At 48.6% G+C, this 13,247-nt stretch overlaps 1 protein-coding gene across 2 annotated transcripts in view; it reads left to right on the top strand.

Annotated features, from left to right (window-relative positions):
- Positions 1 to 13,247, top strand: part of AMTN (amelotin) — a 49,084-nt gene that overhangs the window by 24,416 nt on the left and 11,421 nt on the right. The gene's annotated exons all lie outside the window — the stretch shown is intronic.

Raw genomic sequence — 13,247 nt, 5'->3', positions numbered from 1 at the left:
ACGTTAGCACTGGTGTGATTGTGCATATCCACCAGGAAGTCGACAATCCCAGTGTCGACTCCCCTCTCCCTCATGTATTGCCACAGCCTTCCCCTGTTGACACAGTCGAAGGCTGATGACAGGTCCATGAAGGCGAGATGGACCGTTCCCTTCTGCGCCACCGTATATTTACTGAGGATGAGAAACAAATTAAGACACTGGGTTGTGGTTGAACGCCCCACACAGAACCCATACTGGGAGATAGACATGATGTTGTTATCTTTCACCCAGCATGTAATTCTCTGTAGAAGAATTCTCCCCATGATTTTGACCATTGCGTCAATTAAGGAAATTGGCCGATAGCAATGGGGGCTACCCCTGTCTCCCTTTAAATACCGGCACAATGGTAGACAGTCCCCAGGCCATAGGGCAACCAGCACAAGCAGCAGCATTAAAGACTGCCACTAAAATTGGAGCCCAGAAAGTCGGTTTTGATTTAAACAGGTCTGGGGGAATCCCATCTGGGCCTGGTGCCTTGTTTGCTGTCAGACCTTCTATGGCCTCAACCACCTCCCTGCTATCAAACTTAATGGTTCCTCCTCTATCCCCAGTGGCTAACCCCACACTTAAGATGTCCTCTGAACAATATAAAGTTTTAAAGTGTTGCACCCAGTCCTCTTTTGCTATTCAGCACTCAAGCCCATCCCCAGGTTCTTCCACCAGAAATGGCTTTTTAACTAATGCCCAAAATCTGGAGCTACTGTTAAGTGTGGAAGGATCTAGTATCGCATCCCACGCCTCGTTTCTCAAATGCTCCTTGTGAGTTTTAAGAATAAACTTGTAATTTCTCCGACATTCTCTGACATTCTCCTGCACTCTCGGAGAAACTGCCAGTGCAAGCCTGAGATCACGAGCCGCTTCGGAGCAATCGTGGTTAAACCACCTAGGGCCATGTCTCTCCCCACTATTTTTGACTGGAATCGTTAATAGCTCTGACACCTTCCCCGACAAATCTTGATAGGCAATTAGCACCTCCTGTGGATCTGCTCCTATCCTAGCACAGCTAATAATATCTTGTGAGAAATTCTCCTCGATGTTCTTATACAGGAGATCAGGGGTTACCATAGACCATTTAAGTCTCCTCCTCCCATCTGTAGTAGACATCCTACCTTCCCTGCAAGTATGTTCACCTTTGGTGATCTCAAAACCCCTAAGTCGAATCACAAGAGGGTTATGATCACTAAACTCGCTGTTAACAATATCAAATGATTCTAGGAAGGGCAACAGGGGTTGCGAAAACAGCATATGATCAATAAAAGTGCCCCTTCCATGCCCCTTAAATGTAGGTATTTCACAGCTTCGTAGCGGGTCCCTGATTGTAAGACCCATAGAAAGATCCAGGTTATCTAATAGGGAGTTACACAGTTCCCCATCAACTGTGTGTTCTAAGTGTAAGCCATTAATTCTTTCACAATGCAGATCCCCTATACATTTCTTCAGCGGGTCGCCACACAAATGCACATTAAAATCTCCCATGATCATTAACACCTTAGGAGCTTGTACACATACCTCCCCAGTGCTGCGCTGTCCATTATCCAGTGCTGAACTGGACGTCCAACGGTCGCACGCAGCACTGGGGAGGTAGTGCCCGTGACGACCGTTGGCCGACGGCAGCACTTAAAGGGTTAAGTTATGACTGTAATCCTTCATAGAAGTGATAATAAAATCATGCAATACAGCCACTTGATTAGATGCTGCAGATCCCATAATAGCATTGTAAAAATTAACCAGACCAACCCTATTATTCTTTCCCTTCAATACTACGCCCTGCATACAAACTTGATACGCATCAATACTAAGGGTTGATGAAGTAATCAAAATAGAAACAAAAATCACTAAGCCACCCTTAGGCCTGCCTCTGGTTGATGGTATGGCAGGTACGTAGAAAGCCTTATAGCCTTCTAAGAACAAATCACACTCCACATCCCATGTTTCTTGGAGACAGATCACATTAAATTGCTTAATATAAGTGACCCAGTTTTCATCTGCCATCTTTGCAGCCAGCCCTGCAACATTCCATGAAATAACATTCCTGGGTCCACTTCTATCCTGTGAGTTGGCAATGGGCATGCAAACCTCAGGGTTTGTCATACCCGAACCCACAGGTATTTCATGTCAGTCACACATTTCCAGACCCGATAAAGGCTTGTATCTGTTGTGTGTGTTGACATGAAATCCATGCTGGGGTTGACCACTATCATTATGTCTATTAAGCATGTTAACAGCATTTCCCGCTCCACCTGAGTTGGCAACATTATACATAAATCGCATATTATTAGGCGGTGTCTGAGTATCATACAGGGGTGCCATAAGTCTTTGTTGGGGGGTTTACTACACAGGTGGGCATAAAAATACCCTAGTGGTCGTACACATATACTCTCCTCATTGTATATTAAAGCAGATGCTCTCAGTAAGATAGTAGCCACATGTTGGGGGTGTTTGAAGTTCACCGTAATGCAATCCCCACTACCCACTTTTTTTGATGGTCCCACCCAATTCACCCTCCTGACTGCCATTACCTGGTCTGAGTACTCAGTGGGAAAACCGCAGTTTTTATGTAGCCATGACACTGTTATGTTTTTAAGAGAGGTGTGTGACTCTCCATATGGTGAAGCAGGATGTGTACCAACTGGTGGGACATTAGTCAAAACCACCACAAAGGGAGCGCAGTCTGGTGGTAAATTAAGATAATGGTTTTTTCTGTGGTATCTAGGATCAACTTTGTTGCTAATATTTGGTTTTAGTTGCGACTGCAAATTTGAGTTTTTTGGCTGAGGTTGAATAACTAATGGAGCTAGAGCCCTGCTGCTCACGATGCTAGATGCTACATCAGCATTACTTTTATTCTGCTGCTTTTTCCCCTGTGTAGCAGATGTCACCCTGACTTCCTCTGGTTGGTCACTCCGTCCAACCCTTACCCTTTGTTGGGTAGAGAACAGGCCGCCGAGCCTGTCCACTTCTTTGACCAAGGTGTTGATTCTGTCCACCAGGGGTCTAAGTGCCTCCTCTAACTTTGACTCCAATTTGGACTCCAGGTTTCTAATGAGGGTGGTGAATAGTTCAAGATTAATATTAACGTTAGTACTGTCATCCTTGTCCCCCGTAAACACAAAGGGGTTATTTCCAGGGCCGGTATTAGATTTCGGGTTAGTCCCTCCTCCAGCTCTATTTGACTTCCCCCCTTTTTTCGGTAGTATTTTCCTACACATCCTTACCGGCCTTACAGCAGGAGGAACATCATCTCTCTCCTCATTAGATATATCATGTTGCTCAATGTGTTCTGAATGTACCTCAGCCCTTACCACAATTAAATTTGGGAGCTCTCTACTAATTAAGCTGTCATTATTAGCTTCCATTACAACGCCCGCGGTCAACAGCTGGTCAGCAAGTGGCAGCTGGTCAGCCAGGCTCGGTGTTGTGCTCGGTGTTGTGCTCCCTTTCCCTAGTGAAGCCCTGCGTTCACTGTTGATCAGGGAAACCTTTTTGACCATATAATTATCAATGACACTCTGCCCTGTAACAGTTTTATCATTTTTGGATTTAGACATCATGTATCTCTAAAAGGGCCAAAATATATCTATATGGCAATAAAAAATACGTAAAACACAAGAAGATGTAAATAAAAATTAAAAACACCAGGTTATAAAAAAGTCTTACTTTTGAGGAAATTAAAATAGAATGAGTGGGGCTAGTTCATCTGGACCAGAGTCCCTGGCCCAGTCCAGTCTCCTCAGGCCGCTGAGGGCCACAGAGGGCCCGCCCTTGTCCCGGGCTTCTCCCTGGCGCCTCCCCACGGTTTTATAGGGAGAGAGATGTGGGCGCGGCTTGCTCCCGGGCCAGGTGGTGCTGCTCGAGGATCCTGGGGCTTGGAGTCCGCCTTGATGGACTTGCACGACTCCTACAAGCCCCAAGACTTCTCCCCACAAATGTCCGGTCCTTTTTGCTGCTCCGATATCACAGCCCCCTTACACCCTCACGCTGCGGCTCCATTTTAGAGCTACTCCTGTGGGTGGCACAATCAGTGCTGCAGGCCCACTAGTAGCATTTGTCATCACAAGCCCTGGCACACCCAGTGCACTTTACTAGGGACTTCATGGTGATACAAACATGCCAAACATGTATATCCAATCAGAATAGCAATTTACACAGGGAGCACTTACACTCTGACACTGATCAGCAGTGGCAGAGTGTCCAAAGCATCTAAACCAGCAAAACGAAATCCAGCACAGCATCAAAAATACAGGAGGTAGAGGCAAAAAGATAGGGGGAAACCACGCCAAAGATGCCAGGTCTAACACGCGTCCCCTCCAGCTGAAAGTGGGGAGAACTACCCACCCTCTTGGGAGTTCTCTTCACTAAGGCGGAAAAACCTGGACAGACCATCAGCGTTGGCGTGTTCTGTACCAGGGCGGTGTTATACCGTAAAGTCCATTCCCTGTGGGGAGATGGACCACCTCAACAGCTTTGGATTCTCACCCCTCATCTGCATTAACCATCTGAGGGGCCTGTGGTCGGTCTGAACACGGAAGTGAGTCCCAAACAGGTAGGGCCTCAACTTTTTCAGAGCCCAGACCACAGCAAATGCTTCTCTCTCAATCGCACTCCACCTCTGTTCCCTGGGGAGTAGTCTCCTGCTAATGAAGGCTACCGGCTGGTCTCCTCCCTCCTCAGTGATTTGTGAGAGTACTGCTCCCACACCATGCTCTGAAGCGTCTGTCTGAACTATGAACTCACTGGAAAAGTCAGGTGCCTTGAGCACCGGCGCTGTGCACATAGCAGTTTTCAGGGTTTCAAAAGCAGTTTGGCAGGCGTCAGTCCAGTCATCTCTTTTGGGCAACTTCTTGGAAGTGAGTTCTGTCAAGGGGGCGACAATGGTGCCATATCCCTTGACAAACCGTCGGTAATACCCGGTGAGTCCTAAAAAGGCCCTCACCTCTGTCTGGGTCTTGGGGGGCTCCCAAGCCAGAATGGTATCAATCTTGGCCTGCAGGGGCGCCACCTGGCCGCTCCCCACCTGGTGTCCCAAATACACCACAGATCCCTGCCCTATCTGGCACTTGCTGGCCTTGATAGTGAGGCCTGCCCTTTGCAGAGCCTTCAACACTTCGCAGAGGTGTTGCAGGTGTTCCTCCCACGTGGAGCTGAACACAGCAATGTCATCCAGGTATGCGGCGCTGAATTCCTCCAGCCCGGTCAGTACCTGGTTAACCAGTCTCTGGAATGTGGCAGGGGCATTCTTCAACCCAAAGGGCATGACACGGAACTGGAAGTGCCCCTCTGGCGTTGAAAATGCAGACCCCTCTTTGGCCCCATCAGTTAGGGCAATCTGCCAGTACTCTGAAGTCAAATCAAATGTACTGAGGTACTGGGCAGCTCCTAACCCATCCACGAGCTCATCAGCTCTGGGGATGGGGTGTGCGTCAGTCTTCGTGACCGCATTGAGCCCACGGTAGTCCACGCAAAACCGGAGTTCTGGAGGGCCACCGGGGGTAGCAGCTTTCTTGGGTACCAAGACCACTGGGCTAGCCCAGGGGCTGCTGGAGGGCTCAATCACCCCTAGCGCCAACATCTTGGAAACCTCTTCCTTGATGCTGGCCCTGACCTTGTCAGCTACCCTGTAAAATTTCACAGGCAGACTGTCTCCAGTGTCCACATCATGGACGCACCAGTTGGTGACTCCTGGGGTCAGGGAGAACAGGGAGGAGAACTGACCCAACACTTGGCGACAGTCACTCTGCTGCTCTGGGGTCAGGGTGGGCGAGAGGACCACACCATCCACTGACCCATCTTGCTCCTTAACTGCCAGGAGGTCAGGGAGAGGATCACTATCCTCTTCCATTCCTGCATCTGTAGCCAGGAGCATGGTTACTTCAGACCTCTTAAAGTGTGGTTTGAGGCGGTTCACATGCAAGACTCTCAGGGGCTGCCTGGGAGTCTTCAGGTTAACCAGGTAGGTTACCTCACTCTTCCTTTCCACCACCTCATATGGCCCAGTCCACTTGTCTTGGAGCGCACAAGGCTCCACTGGCGCCATCACCCACACTTCCTGCCCAGGTTGAAATTCGACCAGAGTGGTATTCTGGTCGTACCATCTTTTCTTTTCTTCCTGGCTTGCTTCCAGGTTCGCCTGAGCGAGCTTCCTGAAGCGTTGTGTCTGGTTGCGGATGGCCAGCACATAGCTGAACACATCCTGGGGGGTTTTCCCACGGGACTTTTCCCAACCCTCCTTCACCAGTGAGAGAGGTCCTCTAACAGGGTGGCCATACAGGAGTTCAAAGGGACTGAACCCTAAGGACTTCTGAGGCACCTCCCTGTAGGAAAACAACAGGCATGGTAACAAGACGTCCCACTTGCGTCTCATGGGCTCCGCTAGGCCCATAATCATACCTTTCAGGGTCCGGTTGAACCTTTCAACCAACCCATTTCCTTGAGGGTGGTAAGGAGTGGTGAACTTATAAGTTACCCCACACTCCTCCAACAGAGACTTCATGTACTTAGAGATGAAGTTGGTACCTCGGTCGGAGACCACCTCTCTGGGGAACCCCACACGGGAAAAGATCCCCATCAATGCACGGCCCACCACGGGTGCTGTGACTGTCCTGAGAGGGACTGCTTCCGGGTACCGGGTGGCATGGTCCACCAAGACCAGGATGAACCTGTTGCCTAAGGCTGTCTTGGGGTCCAGGGGCCCTACAATGTCTATGCCCACCCGCTCGAAAGGGGTGCTCACTACTGGGAAGGGTTGAAGGGGTGCCTTCAACTTTGTTCCAGTCTTGCCACTGGCTTGACAGGTTTGGCAAGATCTTCAAAAGGAACCAACGTGCTTTCTCATCTGGGGCCAGTGGAAGTGGGTGACAAGCCGGTTTAGGGTCTTGTCTTGCCCCAGATGTCCTGCAAGAGGCACGTCATGAGCCAGACCCATTAGGAAGTTTCTGAAGCGCTCGGGTACCACCAGCACACGGGCTGCACCGGGCTCAGCAAACTTAGGCTCGCTATATAACAAGTCATCTTCCCAGTAGATGAAGTGATCTCTGGCTGCTCCACCTGCTGCCTGATCTACAGCCTGTTGCCGCAGACCAATGAGGGAAGGGCACTCCTTCTGCGCCTTGCAGAATTCCTCCCTGGAGGGACCACCATCCTGCTGCCAATGGGTCAGCTCAGGCAAGTCTCCCAGTTCGGCTACCTGTTCCCCTGTAGGTTCCAGGGCATCCCCCTCAGGTTCTGCTTCCTCCTGGACCGTGGGAACGGCTGGGGCTGGTTTCCCGCGCCCCCTGCCTCTTCCTCTCCTGGCAGGTCTCTGGGCCACTGTTTCAGGCTCCAGTTCTGCTGACTCCCCCCTACTGGCTGTCATAGCACGTGTGGACACACAGATCCACGCAGGCAAACCCAACATCTCCAAGTGAGTTCTGTGTTCTACATCCTTCCATGGAGAACTCTCCAGGTCGTTACCTAACAGACAGTCTACAGGCAAGGCATCACTGACAACTACCTCCAAAAGACCAGAGACTCCCCCCCATTCAAAGGGAACACGTGCCAGCTTGCTGAAGCGCACTGAACTGTCAGCTGCCACTACAGGGCGGAGTACACCCGGGATGATTTGCTCTTCAGACACCCACTGACACCTCACGGATGTCACGCTGGCTCCTGTGTCTCTCAGAGCCTCAATCTCCCTCCCATTGATGGTCACCTTCTGCCCATATTTCTTAGTGTTAGAGGGCAGTAAGGTTTCCTGGACCACCTCTTGGTCTCCTAGAGAGACAAGGGTCATAACTGCTAGCTCCCCCCAATCACTAGAAACCAAATCCCCTCCCAAAGCTACACTAGCTAACGCTGGGGCGGGGGCACCAGTGGGTGCTTGCTTCTTCTTGGGACATTTTGGAGCTATGTGGCCCACCTCATTGCAGTGATAGCAGGTAGGTGGGCCCCTGTTGTCTTTATTGTCCCGCCTGCCCTTAGAGGGCCATGGCTGTTTAGGTTTGGGGGGTTGGGATTACTTTCCCTGGGAACTATTGTGGGGCCCTTCTGAGAACTCCTTTTGATTACCCTTGTCCCCCCCACTCTTCTGCTGGGGACCCTGCCCACCTTTGGCTGTGGTACCCACAATTCCTCTGTGGACCCTGGTACTGGTCCAGCGGTCCGCCTCCTTAGCAAGCTCAATGGGGTCTGTCAGCTTGCTGTCTAAAAGATGCTGGCGCAGCTCTGGAACACATAGACTACTCAAGTGCTCCCAACTGATTAAATGCAACAACCCCTTAAAATCAGTTACTTTACTGCCCTTCATCCAACCTTCCAGTGCACGCGAGTACAAATTCACACACTCCATCCAAGTCTCAGACTCTCTCTTCTTGGAGTTCCTAAACTGCAGTCTGTACTGCTCTGGGGTAAGGCCATACCTGAGACATAAGGCCTCCTTCATATTGGGGTAGGTCATGGCACCTGCTAATTCTAAGGGCTCTAGAGCACTCCTCCCAGAAACCTCAAAATGTTTCTACAGGCCCGCCCCCCAATGCTGATCAGGCACACCATTCATCTTCAATGCAATTTCATACGAAGTGAACCAGGCATAAATATCCTCACCCCTATGGTAATTCTGTACCAGGTCCTTGGGAATATATACTTTACCCCCATGCACTGGCTGCGCGCTGCCACTATTTGAACTGGCATCCACCTCCTTGGCTTTAAGATCCAGTTCTTTCATGCTCAACTCATGAGCCAAAAGCAATTTCTTTTCCTCTAGGGCACGAGCCTCTCTCTTGTCTTCCGCTGCCCTTTCTTTCTCCAATTCCAATTGCCTCAGTTTCATTTTCATGACTTCCAAGTCATATTCTCTCATTCTCTGATTTTCTTGTAACTCTTCTGGGGTGAGGCCCCTACCGGAGTGGTTGCTGCCAGCTCCTGAGCCTACTCTGCCCACTGGCAGATCTTTGACTTGAAAACCATTCCCCCCATTTACATCATCATCTCCCTCTTGTGCCTCCCAATGGGCCTTCAAGATTCTCTGCAGCTCCTCCTTTCTGTAGGCGCTCTTTATGGGGCACTCAAACTCAAGGCAGAATTTCCTAAGTTGCTCAACTTTGTATGAATACAAATCTCCAATGGCAAACTCCAATTCTACTTCCGCCTCCTTACTGGGTGCTTTCCCATTCAAAGACATGATGCTTGGAAGAGTTACTCAAAAATAGAAAAATCAAAAACCAGTAGTATGCGGTGGCGTAGTGATCTGCACTCACTAGTGATGTACACCAATTACTGTGGGTCAAGTACAAATACAAGTTCAAATCCCACCGCCTGACCACCAATGTTAGATCTGGGGGTCTCTAGTTGGCAGAGGTAGGTACCACCGTCCAAATAGGGACCCTTGCTTCTAGTCAGGGCAAGGAGATGACCCTCTGAGATAACCCCTGCTCACCCTCTAGGTAGCTTGGCACAAGCAGTCTAGGCTAACCAGAGGCAATGCGTAAAGTATTTGTACCAACACTCACAGTAACACAGTGAAAACACCACAACCTGACTCCACAACAGTTTAGAAAAATAAAGGTATTTTTAATCTAAACTACACAAGACCAAAACGACAAAAATCCAACATACACAGTTCAAGAATATGGTTTCAAAAAGAGTTCTTAAGGTTGCGTTAAAATTCTTTAGGTTGCGATAGAATTCTCTACGTTGCGATAGAATTCTCTACTGATGCGTGAAAAGTTCACAGTTGCGTCACGTTTACTCACAGTACATTTTAGTTGCAACAAAGTTCCAAAAGCAGAAGCTGGTGCGGTGGAAAACAAGCGATGCATTGCTCCTGAGACCCTGGGGAGGCGATGCGACAGCCCCGCTGCAGCAGCGGGCGTGTTGCGATGAATCCGGTCTGTATAGGGAGGAAGGCCACTTGTATGGATTCCGGTGCGTAGGTTCCGTAGGAAGTCTGTTCTGGCAAAGGCACGATGCGACGATCTCGAAGGGGCTGCGACGATCTCCGGGGTGACGATGCGCGGTCCAGCGGTGATCCTCTCTCTCGCAGCTCCTCGATGTGATGGTTCTGCGACGATGCTCGCAGCGACGTGATGCGGTCCGCAAGCAAGCGGTGCGGCGTTCTCACCCAGCGACGACAGGCTCTGCGACGAGACTCGCAGCGATGTTCGATTCTCCCGCAAACGAAGGATGCGACGTCTCTGGCAGCGGCGTCAGGCGCTGCGACGATCTCGACCTCCGTAGCGGCGGGAAACTTCTCGCACTGTCGGGGATGCGCTCCGCAAGTGAGCGATGCGACACTTTTCAGTTTCAAAAGTCACTCAAGCTTAGTTTCAAGCTTCCCAGCTCAGGTACAACTTCCAGAGGCCCCACAACTGGATCAAGCACTTTAGGAAGGACAGAACTCTCTCAGCAGAGTTCAGGGAAGCTGGGGGTGAAGTCCTTTTGTTCCTGGGACTTCAAAACAGGGAGCCAGCTCTTCTCAGGCCCTTGGAGATTCCTTCAAGACAGGGGACACAGCTCAACAGCAAAGTCCTTCCCCTCTCCTTGGCAGAAAAGCAACAGGTCAGTCCAGCAGAGCAACAGCAGGACAATCTTCCTTCTTCAGTTTCAGCTTTCTCCTTGGCAGAGGTTCCTTCTTGATTTTCAGGATGATCTAATTTTCTGTTGTCAGGGGTCCTGTACTTATACCCCTAAAGTCTTTGTTCTTTTGGTGCATGTGGGCCCTGAGCCCGGTCTGAACCAGTTCTGGGTGGATCCTGAGCACTTTGTTTTGCTGGCTGCATCTTTCCTTTCTGAGTGAGGGGCAGGGTCCTCAGCCGCCCAGCAGGGGGGTGGAGCCAGCATTGTGGTAGGCAGGCACAGCCCTATTCAGCCCAGGTGCTAACTCCTACCAGCACTCCAGTTGCAACTGCAGTCATTCAGCCTAGTGCTGACTCATCCATCCTGCTGGGGAATTCCCCAGCCCCTGTCACTCACAAACCAGACAGTCAACACACAAACAGGCCCAGGCACACAGAAGGGTTAGACATGAGAACAGCAACTCTCTAAAAGTGCTGTTCTCAAACCCAGGATTTAAAAACAACCTTTCCTAAAAGATGTGTTATTAAATTCTGAGTTCAGGGATACTAGATACTTATGTCCTATCTTGTTCCTATGGGAAGAAATGCTGTTAACCACTGTAGCCAGCATCCCCCATGTTAATCTATGGAGCAAGATAGCCTTACAATAGTGAAAAACGAAAATGGCTGTAATTCACTACCAGAACATGTTACCTGCACCAGTACATGCTCTACCTTTCACATACACTGCACCCTGCCCAGGGGGGTACCTTGGGCCTTCCATAGGGGTGGCTGATGTGCACAAAAAGGGAAGGGTTAGGCCTGGTCAGTGGGGACACTGGCCAGGAGGACATGGCAGTTCTAAACTGCCCATAGGCACTGCAGTGGCAGACCTGAGACACCATTTTAGAGCTACTCCTGTGGGTGGCACAATCAGTGCTGCAGGCCCACTAGTAGCATTTGTCATCACCAGCCCTGACACACCCAGTGCACTTTACTAGGGACTTCATGGTGATACAAACATGCCAAACATGTATATCCAATCAGAATAGCAATTTACACAGGGAGCACTTACACTCTGACACTGATCAGCAGTGGTGGAGTGTCCAAAGCATCTAAACCAGCAAAACTAAATCCAGCACAGCATCAAAAATACAGGAGGTAGAGGCAAAAAGATAGGGGGAAACCACGCCAAAGATGCCAGGTCTAACACCCACCATAATGCACGTCTTGGTATTCATCACGCCTTTTCATCTGGTAAAATTTGTCAGGTTTGATCTATATAGAAATACAAGTTTTCTGCTGGGACAGGAATTAAAAGTGGCGTGATAATCAGAGTTGTTTGTGAGGAAAACTACGAGGGTCTGGAAAGCTCCTACTCAACTCGTAATTTTAATAAGTCCAAGTAAGGAATGTATGGGAACAAGAACACACATTGCAGGATGTCTTCCTTCAGGCATGTGGCAGGGCATGACCACAGTTTTTATTTTAAATAAAACAAAACTGTTGTGTATTTAATGTGAACATTTTTAAAAAAGAACTAGCAATAGAGCAGCTCAGTGGTTTGCTTGATATCCCTAATAATATAAGAGTAAAGTACCCCCTGCCATATTGAAGGATATTGCAAGCCACAAGGAGTCCTATAACTATATAGAGGAACATGGCCAAAGGCCGAGTGGCTTTATAAGATTATGGAACTTTGAGGTGACTTGCAATACCCTTATCATGTATTGCAGGGGGTACTTTATCCCATACAATACATGGTCACACCATCAACTTTCCCACAAATCACTTACAACCTTGGTGTGTAGATCTTTCTTATGAAAAAGAAAGCGTATTTGCAAACAAGAAGAATACAAATAGAACCTCTAATGCTAAATTAAGCACTTCAAGTACCTGTTAAATACTTGTTGCAAAAAACTATTAGAAGCTGTTTTATTCAGGTCACTTAAAAAAAAAAAAAAAAAGAACCAGTAGTTCACAAAGTGTAGAAACATGCCGAAAAATTGTAATGTTCTATAATTATTTAGGGAATGCAAAAAATAATCATGTTCTTTCTGTTGGGCACTTTAAGCTAGAGAAATAGAGCAGAATAAAGAAAAGCAAAATTTGATTTTTGTTACTTTAAACAGCTGCTCCGTGACCTGCCTTTCACCTGAGTTCTGGCTTTGGCAGTAGGCAGTGTGACATCGGAACTTGCCTACGAGAAGTTATTACAGTCGAGTTTTGATGTCTTTACTTTATAAGCCGCGACTGGGTGCATCACAAGTCACCCATTAAAAAGCGATTAGAGACAACTGATTGCAGAATCCCATGTATTATATAATGATTTAGTGGACTCCCATTTGTCCTCTTCTCCTAATCACATTTTTGTGCTTCTGCTCTACTAAAGCAAATACTCTAGCTCATCATACAATCCATGTCTAGTAAAGGTGTTCAAAGGGCTAGGACTGCTTTTAATTTCTGCTCTGAAACAGTTTATCTATTGCTGCCTATATATGTGGGTTTTTCTCTCCCATTCTAGACATTGATGAATGGTTAAGTGTTCTACAGTCGATATTCTTATAGGTTGATATTTTGAACAGTTATTTTCACAAACCATTCCTAAGAAGACATACTATGGAGAAACACATGTGAAAGTAACACACACAAACATATACACACACACCCAGTGGCTTACCT

Source organism: Lissotriton helveticus, chromosome 2_1, assembly GCF_964261635.1.
Source record: "Lissotriton helveticus chromosome 2_1, aLisHel1.1, whole genome shotgun sequence".
Lineage (NCBI taxonomy): Eukaryota > Metazoa > Chordata > Amphibia > Caudata > Salamandridae > Lissotriton > Lissotriton helveticus.
Note: the sequence above shows the minus strand (reverse complement) of the source record. Positions and strands in the feature narration are given on the sequence as shown.